The following is a 9699-nucleotide window of genomic DNA, read 5'->3' as shown; positions in this document are numbered from 1 at the left end:
CCAGAATGAATTAATGCAAACTACATCACGTCAGTACACCCAGCGTATCCAAACTGACCCCAAACAGACCAGCAATAATTTATACTTCATAGATATCGTAGGCTATTAGGGGAGGCCAATACCGCAAAAGGGCAGTATTGAGCTTAATTAATGATGCAAACACAGGAGGCTAATTTGACTCCAAGTGTGGTCATTAGAATTCTTTGATGTATGTAATTTATCCACAGCAATTGCTGACATGTGCTTAAGGAGATAACTCAATGAAGCATCATTTTACCAAGAGCAATGGGATGATGCTTTTCAAGGACAATATTTGTTTTAAAATGAGAAGCTGAGGTCTTGATAGAAAATAATGATCCCAAAAGGCAAGAGCCGGCTAGTGATCTCCTAAACTAGGGGGAAAGACTGGTTGTCCTCCAAAAGGCAGTTGTCTCGTTGGCATTCTGTCATCTTCAGCTTTACACCAGGAAAGACTGAGATTTCAGCCTCCCTGACACTGCCCATCATAAAGATATGTTAAACCGCAGTAACAAGACATTTAGAGGGCAAATGTAATCCCAGGCATCTTGCCTCAGACTAAACAATAAGCATAAGTCAACTGTTGAGATGAACCCTACTCGAAACGTGGAGAGAGCAGGAGTGCTTCCTGAAGAGCCGTGTTAAGTAAGTCAATTTTTTGGCATATTTAAAAAAAGCAGTTTCCACTAGAAAAGCACAAAACATGTCACACGGTGCCCGAGGAGACCAGCACTTTAACGTTGACCTGCCACTGCGGCTCCACCGAGACAGGTTTGCAGCTCGTGAAAATACTTACTGACTTTGCCGGGGCTGTGACACTTTACACCACTCTTGGTGGGTGCTCTAGCCTAGACATCAACAGTTTTTCGCCAAAATACGCAACATTCGCATCAGTAGATCTCCGCAGCTCACATGCGGGCCAGCTGCAAGCTGGCGAGAGCAAGGAGATGGGCACCCACAGGCGCAGGCAGCCGGCCTGACGTTAACCCGCGTTAAAACACTTCTTAAAGACTTTCCACTTTACTATTGCAATACATGCAGTTAAAAAGAATAGCTGAGGCTAATTTCTTAGCTGCTTTTTCTGTTTGCCAGGAGTACATCAGCTGCTGACTCTTGCGCACACTGCGGGAGACAAATCCCCGGTCCCTTACTGACCTCAGAGGTCCCGCTTAGGAAATTTTAACTTGGGAAAGAGAATTAGGCACAGTTTTCTATTCAGGTAGGTCCAAAAACAACTGGATGTTTCAAGATCCTCGGGGGAAAGGGGAAGTTAATTAAGAGTGCATTGTGCTGAGAGTGTCTCTCTGAAACCCTGGAGGGGCAAGTTAAATCCCTTGCTCCCCTGGCTAAACTGGCAGCCGTCTGCACCAGCCTGTTGCCTCCCTGAACAAAGCAGAAGGAGCCAGCCCCTCGTTACACTTTTATGTTCCTTCAGAGCTTTTTTTTGCTCTTCTGTTTTCCAGTCTAATTTCCTCAAGAGGACTTAATGAAATTCCTACTCCATCAAGAACTGACTCCTTGCTGATGCATGATTTTTCTTCCACGAAAATATGAAAAGACAAAAACAATGTCACATGCCTGATGGGCTCACCCTAGGACCTCAGCTGCTAAGCAGCCTTTGGCTGGCTTGATTTTTTTCACAGCCAGACGCCTTAGGGATAGTTTCCTTTTCATTGCTTCATCTTTGCTCCCAGTGCTCTATTTTCTTCACTTCTTTCAGTTTCAGGAGCCCGTTTTCCTCTTTGCCTCTAGGTTCCCGCTTCTCAGCCTCGCTGGTAACTACCAGAAATGTCTTCTGGGCAAGATATAGTCACTCAGACCTCTCCGAAGAGTTGCGTTGCCCTGAGAGGTGTGACACAGAGGACCCAAATCTCAGTGGCCACGGCTTGGCGCTGCTGCGGGCACAGCAGCAAGGGATATTCATTTAAGCAGCTCCCGTTGTGGCGGTAAAACACAAATGCAATGAAATGTGTCTTGGATTTCAAGCATCATTCCAATTTCCTACGCTGCATCATCTTGCTGGGCAGAAGGCAGGAGGAATGCGAATAATTTTTACCTGTATTTCTTTATGAGACAAATTAATGAGTTTCTGCTGTCATTTGCAGTGGGAAATATGGAGAGTGCGTATTATTTTCAGGATCTCCGGAGTGTGAGAAAACTTCAGAAGCATGAAATATATCCCCCTGCTTAGCAAACCCTTTTGTTCGGTGATTTTATAGCCAGCAGGAGGAGAAAACTGTTGCAACTTACTCTGAAAACTGATGACACCTGGTAAGAGATATAGTAATGATTTGGGTCACTTGGAATTATAAAAGTCATCACTGGGCTCTTTACTATGAAGCGTTTCCAGAGTTAGAGTGTTACAAGTGTCAGGCCGGAATGATGTGTAGTGCGTTTAGGTAACCTCTGAGCCCCTGCGTATCCGTCTGTAAGGCTATCCAGGAAGGATGAGAAGTGCAGATACCCAGCAGGGCGTCCGGACGGACACGATGCCGGACCAAGGAGACAACGCTCAAGCACCGCTGCCTTCTCACCTGCTTCTGCGGTAGCGTTGCTGCAAAACCGCTGTCGGCTTTCCAAAATATTCAGCGGGAAAGCTGGGAAAGGCAAACTATTTTTAAAATGCTCGAAAGAAAGGAAAATTGCAAATTGCAAAATTATTTTGAAGTGCAAATATGGAGTATGTGCTCACGACAATCTCGTCCCCTGCATAAAGGAGGACCCGCAGTTCCCTCAGCTGCATCCTTACACCACCCCACCTTTGAGAGGAGAAGAGGGCCTGTGCCTGCCCTTACGCCCTTAAAAGACTCCCAGCATGAAAATAACCTTCATTTTGTCACTCGAGGCAGTTTCTCCCCTCTCAGCTGGGCCATCATGAAACCCTTCACAGGTTTGTGCTGTACTTTAGGCACCAGCCCGTGATTACAACTCGTACCTCTCCAGTCATCCCTTGGTGAGTAAGCCCCTAGACCACACTACCCCGAATTCTGCCTTTTTCGGGGGTTAAATGTACTTGTGTCTCACCCTTCAGTCTGAGCTGAAATCCACAGGCTTCTGCTCCAGATTCCTTGGTGACGGGTGGGATTTCCAGAAGCCAAAGCCGTGGTTCCTGCTCTGCTCTCCGGGAAGTCAGGACGGGCACGGCAGCAGGGCAGCGCTGAGCACCTGGAGCTCAAGGGGATGTGCTGGCGACGAAGACGACACTGGTTTGATCACGAATCCCAGTGGGTACAATTCCCTCCTTCCAGGAGCAGGGGAGATCCCACCATCGCTAGAGAAACACCCTCTTTGAAGCAGACCGATGCCATCAGGGACCTATCACACCAGATTAAGTTGATTTGCTGCAATTTCCGGCACGCAAACTATGATCCCGGTGATGAGCCCAAGGGGTTAGCTGTATGTAAAACCAGAAACGCCTAACCCGCAGGTGGCTGCGTCTGAGCTCCGTCTGTGCCGTTGTATTTTTATTTTCCCAAGCGGGACGGCGTGACGCAAGGGGCCGAGGCACTGCCCGACCAGCGCAGCCGCACCGACAGCCCAGTTCTGCATCTCAGGACGTTCCCTGGCACTATTTAATCTTACACACGCAGTCAATATGTCCTCTGTGTTTTATCTGCTTTTTTCCTAAATTATCTGGATCACGCAGGCGTTATTTTAAAGACGAAAGAGTGGCCGTGCAAAATGTGATGAATTGGGAGGCCGGGGGGGATGAGAACATAACTGTTCCTCCAGTAAAGATAGAAGGGTAAATGGAGACTGGGCTATAACACCAGACTAATTTATCTTTCTTCAATACGGTAACCGATTTCCCACCAGAGCAATGCAACAGATCTATCCGGGCTTCATCGAAGAACTTGATCTGTGGTAAGATGACAAATGACCTGAGAAAAGGGGAAGCGAGTGGAAGCATTCCCGGGCGTTTCGAGAACTGGCCGAAAGGGGCACAAGCGCCCAAAGCGGAGGAGGCAAATGGGAGGAGGCGCTGCAGGGGGGGATGACATAAGCAAAAGGAAAAATTATTTTCTTCCAGTAAGCACAAAATTTTGCACCATGGCCCCGATTAAAGCCAGGTCAGAAATGGAGGAATGCTTCTAACTCCCAGGTGGGCTGGACTTCCGAAGCGGGGCGATGCAAGGCAGGCAGGAACTGCTTCTCAGGTGCAGGTTAATGAATTTATGGTGAGCATTAGCCGTGCGATGCCACCGGGCTGAACGTGCTGTGCCAGGAGAGCACTGGGACTCCTAACTGAGCATTTCAATTGATCGAGTTTTCTTGCAGTGTTTACCAGGGACGGGGCAGCGAAGCGGTCCGATCTGGCCATCTCACGGACCACAGCGAGGACTTTGCCCTGCTAATTTCACCCGAATATTTGGTTTCCTCTTCTGCGTGTAACGCAGGCAGGTTGCACTTCACTGGAAGTCCATCCGCGAGAAGAAGAGCCGAGACTTGGCCTCGCCGCTGCAAGGGTCCAGCTCATGCTTTTACCTTTTTTGTGTCTTAATTAAACTTTGTTTATTCATTCTTTTTTAAAAAGCCGCCTCTCACTCCCAATTAGACGTCAAGTTAGTGATTTCTGGGTCTTGCTGGCAAGCTCTTAGCCTCACTGAAAAAAGAGTTGTCTCTCCCGCCAAACAAATAAACAAACAAATTCGGCCTCTTTAATTGGGGAAATCAGACCTTTCAGGCACAAAGCCGAAACCGCAGGGCGTTTTGGAGGAAACCCTGCGGGCAGCCACTCAGTGTCCAGAAACATAACGGAGCGGGACAAGGAGAGGAATAGAAAGTCTACGACTATTTGCAGGACGTGACAAAGGAAGCTACTATTTAACACCGAGCACGGTGGCAGAAATAGGGAAAAAAGGACTAAAAAACAAAAAAGGGAAAAAATGCTAACGGGTATCTAGAGGGAAAAAATTCTTGAGAGTGAAAAAGGCATCAGAGAGGCTGCAAAATCTGCCGGGTAGCCTGGATCTCACGACTGTGAAAGCACCAGCGAACCTCTGAAAGGGAAAAGTCAAGCAACGGTAAGAAAAGAATCCATACTGGGCACAGGAAAGTTTTGTTTAAAGATAAATAGGAATATATGCCACCATCGACAGTCCATTTTCCATTTTTTCTTTCTGGTTTTGGCCTCGTTCCCCACTTCTGGGTTAAAAATGGCCTACCTGGATTTATCTTAAAAAAAGATTTACAGGGCTAAGCAGAGCCAAGTGGATATGTCAAAATGCCGCTAATTTAGCTAACCCAGTGCCGAAGCCCAGCTTTGGTTAAACAGGCAGAATCTGGCAGGAGCCCCGAGCTGACGTGGGCATTATCCCCCCGGACCGGTGAAGCTGGAAGCTCTGCTGCGGTGTCCCGCAGACCAGCCCTGCGCCGAAAACGTGATGGAGAGGAGCAGCAAGGGTTAAACTGCAGACACGTCTGCTGACCGGCTCACCGTGTCCAGCTCCGCACAAAGCGGCTGGTTCTGCCCCAAAGACGCCTGCCGTCTCCCGCGGCTTCCCAGAGAGCGGCAGCATGATTCCCCGCTATCGCACAGCCTCTGCCGGAGACGGCAGCGTTTTATGGGCAGAGCTGGCGAAATTAGGTGGCAGATACGGTTTATGCTTGCAGGGACCCATTAGACTCAGATATCAGGAGAAGCATGTTAAAGTATCAAACTTTGTCGCTAATGTGTTGTTATGAAACAAATACAGTGCAAGGAGAAACTTGATTTGCAGCGTTAATGAGCCATACCTTAGCACTAGATAAAAAACGCACGTTTATTCTGCATCTTTGATGTTGCCTTTTGTGAGCACGCAGAAGAAACGTTAACATCAGATTTTCCCTGTCATCACTATACTTTTCCATTCCATTCTACATGCATAGAAAATACGACTGATGTAATTGTGGAAGGTGCATAATAATTAAGACTTGCATATATTATGAAAAGAGATTTGTGTATCTAAAGCAAAAATTAAGGTGCTGTGCATGCTTGTGCACTCCACTCATATGAAAAGTGCACGGTATTTTATACAGAGCAGGCAAGCATGCATTTGTCCGGTGTTCAGAGGCAGCAACGCACTGAAAGAAGCAGGACTGGAGTGACGAGCGTGTGGCACAGCATTAACGGCAGCGTGAGTTGCTGCGACGCAATGCTGCTACTCTGCCCCAAGCCTTGCCCAGTGCAGCACAAGGGTGGTAAGGCACTGACTTGCACGAGATTGCAGGACAGGTCTTCTGCTATACTATGGAAGATGGATTTGCAAACGGCAGCTGTCTCATCACATCAGATTAGTAAAATGAGAAAACTATGCAGAAGTGAATATAGACTCCAGGCAACATTTTTCTCTGCAAAAATGCAAGCTGCTCGACCATAAGAAGTTTGCTTTGTTTTCTTTTTCTTGTTTTCTATTCCTTGTTTACAGCAATAAGAAATGTTCTGGGCTATACCCATGCAGATTGCAAAGCGTGCCATGCCTTTCCACCAGCCGCAGCCCGCTGCAACGGCAGGGAAAGCCCGAGGCGCACGCCGTTGACCTCCCAGGACTGCCCATCAGCTAAGCTCCGTCTTTGAAAATACAGCTGTAGAGGGATAAATGATAAGTGGAGCAGTGGCACAGCTTATCTTCCCACACCTAGGAGTATTTAAACTTTGACTGTGTGTAGCGGTAGGCAATGGGCCCTCAGGTAGCGATGCACACGTGCGGGAGCGCAGCCGGAGCGACCTGTCCGTGGGGGACTGAGCGAAAGGGTCCTGTCCCCGCCGGCTGCCCCATCAGGCCGCTTGCATGCTAGTTCGCCGACAACGCTGCCGCATTTTAGAGCTTGAAACATCAATATTGCCTCCTTGCTGACACCCCTTGCTCTGCTTAAGTCTAGAGTGATTGATCATTTTGCATTTGTGGCATAAAAGTTGCCAAGAGCACAGCAGCTGAAACGGGGCGCTGGAGAGGGGGACGTGTCACGGCGCTGAAAGCCACTATCTACACCTGCAACAGTCTACACTGACCGAATGTGAGCCCGGCCCGAGTTAAATTGGGGTGACCAGAGGTGAGAGGCGTGATGTGAAGTGGGTAGGCAGTCCTCTGTGCCTAGTAAGAGATGGGTGGCCAACGCTGCGGGTTCCCCAGCTGGACGTGGGAGAGGGAACAGAGAGCTGGGCTGGGCCAGATGATGGCTGTGAGCCATGAGGTCTCCCAGTCTGTTTGCATCTCCAAAGGGGACAGCGGTACTGATGCCATTGGAAGTCCTCATCTGGGAGGTCCCCAACGGTTCAGGTCAGATGAGGTGAACTTTGAAGATAAAGCTGAGAGTACGATGATGGTTAGAGTGAATACAGGACACCAGAAGAGTTTAGGCTACTAACCTTAAAAGAAAAGCATTTCTACTGCCTTGCATGCAACTTGTGGTTAATGAATTTTGACATATGAAGGTTTAGGGGGCTTTTCCACGGTATAGTTCAAGGAGCCCCAGGCAAGCAGGCTGCTGCAACGACACTCATATTTGCCTTCTACACCCAGAACACTTCACTTCTGAATGTGTCCCCCTTTAAAAAGCTGAATTTCCTAGCAATTTTCCCCTCTACTATGATCTTGCCAATAGCAAGTATTTGATAGATTAAAAAAAAAGAAAATGGTCTTTGAATAACGGCTGTTACCTGCAATGCAGGAGCTGAGCAGGCCGGTGAACGCGCAGAGCTGGAGGCGAGCGGAGCTTGCACGGTGCCCAGCTGCCCTGCTCATGCGCCGGCTTTGCACCGACCGCGTCCTTCCCGAGGGTTTTCCCACGTTCCGGTTCCAGACTCATCCGAGGCTCCTGCTCACAGTATAAGCTCAAATTCAGGGAAACGCTTAAGCAGCTCCTTGATTTTAAATATTGAAATCTAATCATTTCAGCGGGCATTAAATCAAATGCTGCTCTTAATAGGCAGGATTTTCTGAGCAGTTTCTTCCTTTAAGAAAGGGCAAAATCTGTCCCCTGAGGTTACACAACAGTTAGTAGTAGCCTGTGACGACCAGGCTTCCCTTACTGAAACAAAAGCTCTGCAGCCTGTTTTCAGAGATCATAGTTTAACAAACCATGAGATGTCTAATTATCTCATTATAGAGGCAGAAGTGTGAAAAAGAAACTTCAGGGGGGGCCGAGGGTCCCGTCAGGATTAAAAGGGAGCCTGAAGAGTCAGGCCGTGCAATTTAAAAAAAGTCTGCAGTTTAAAACTGGGCATATGAATCTGAAACCTTTAATTAAAGTATTAAAACTTGTCACTCTTAAGGCAGCTTCTATCTTCGCTGCCATCCGAACAAATCCGCCCAAGGGCTTATCCGAGCAAAAAGGTTTCAATCCAGCAAGCCAAGGTTAAGTCAGCGCGGCTGGAGTTACTTTGACGCAGGTGCTGGAGCTAATGTGCGCCTTAGGCAGCGGACGCCCAGCAGAGCGTAGAGCAGGGAAAAGCCAAGCGAGAGGCGATAAATTACTCGGCATGAAAGCTGAGTGCAAGCCAACACCGATAGATTGTAAGAAAAAATAAGCATGGGCTATACTGAACGATCAATTTATAGAGAAGCCTCCTTGAAAGTAAGTCTCGTAATTAGTAACAGCGTTAGTCTGCGCCTCTCAGTATGTATATACATATATACATACGTATGTACATATATACATGGCTGTATATACTACCAGAAGAGACACTGGATAGGAAACAATAACAGCTTTTTCCAAAAATCTTTCTCGTATGACTTTTTATTTGCTACATTGCTTGATGATGTTTTATTTTCCAGAAACTATATACAGAATAAGTGCATTAGGCTGAGCTGCCGGTAATTGTGAATCCTGCACCTATCTGAAGTGTGGCAAAGCAGCAGCCGACCAGGCACCCGTTGCAGAATGCTCTCCTACATGCTTGAGCAATGTAAACGATTTTTAAATAGATCCTAATTTTATTAAGACATTAGGAAAAATTGTCTTAATGTAAATGTACAGGTATACGCTAGAATGACAGGGCATTTCATAAAATTTCTGATTAAATATATTAAGCTTTTATAAAACACCAAACAGGTAACATCAGCTGCAAATGAACAATGAAGAACAACGTTTATTTTAACAACTCATGGCCAGTGCAGGTAAGAGTCTGTGAGGATCCCTTCTTTAAAAGTGATCGAATAACCATGCTGCTGACCAGCTGTCCAGCGGTTGAACCATTTTTTGCACTGGCTTTTCTCAGCCTGAGGAAAAATTAATGGCTTGATTTATCTTAGAAAAACACTGGAAAACTCAAAAGCTTGAAGTGTCGTTGGAATCAGCATGAACAGCAACCCCTTGCAAGATAAACTTATAAAGAAAATAAACGAAAATATATCATTTCTGTCAAAAACTGGTGTTTATAAATGAATTAAGCTGTTAACAGAGATAATAACAGGAAATCACTGAGCAAGTATCGCAATAATTGTCTTAAAATGGAAAAATTTCCCTTCGTCTTGCTGGTTATACAGATAACAAAGACGTGCTTTCCTTCAATATTATAGCTAAGTCGAGGATTGTCATTCTGAAAGGAAGAAAAGTTAGTTTGACCTGGGGGAGAGAGTAAGCAGAGCATTTTAGGTGGATATCAGTGGGGAGACGGGAAGATTATGTCCTGTTGCAGTATTTGCACGCTACCGCAGACAGGATCAGAGAGTCTCTAGTCTGTTATGGCCAGATGGTCTT

This window comes from Dromaius novaehollandiae, chromosome 6 (genome assembly GCF_036370855.1).
Source record: "Dromaius novaehollandiae isolate bDroNov1 chromosome 6, bDroNov1.hap1, whole genome shotgun sequence".
In the NCBI taxonomy this organism is placed as follows: Eukaryota; Metazoa; Chordata; class Aves; order Casuariiformes; family Dromaiidae; genus Dromaius; species Dromaius novaehollandiae.
Note: the sequence above shows the minus strand (reverse complement) of the source record.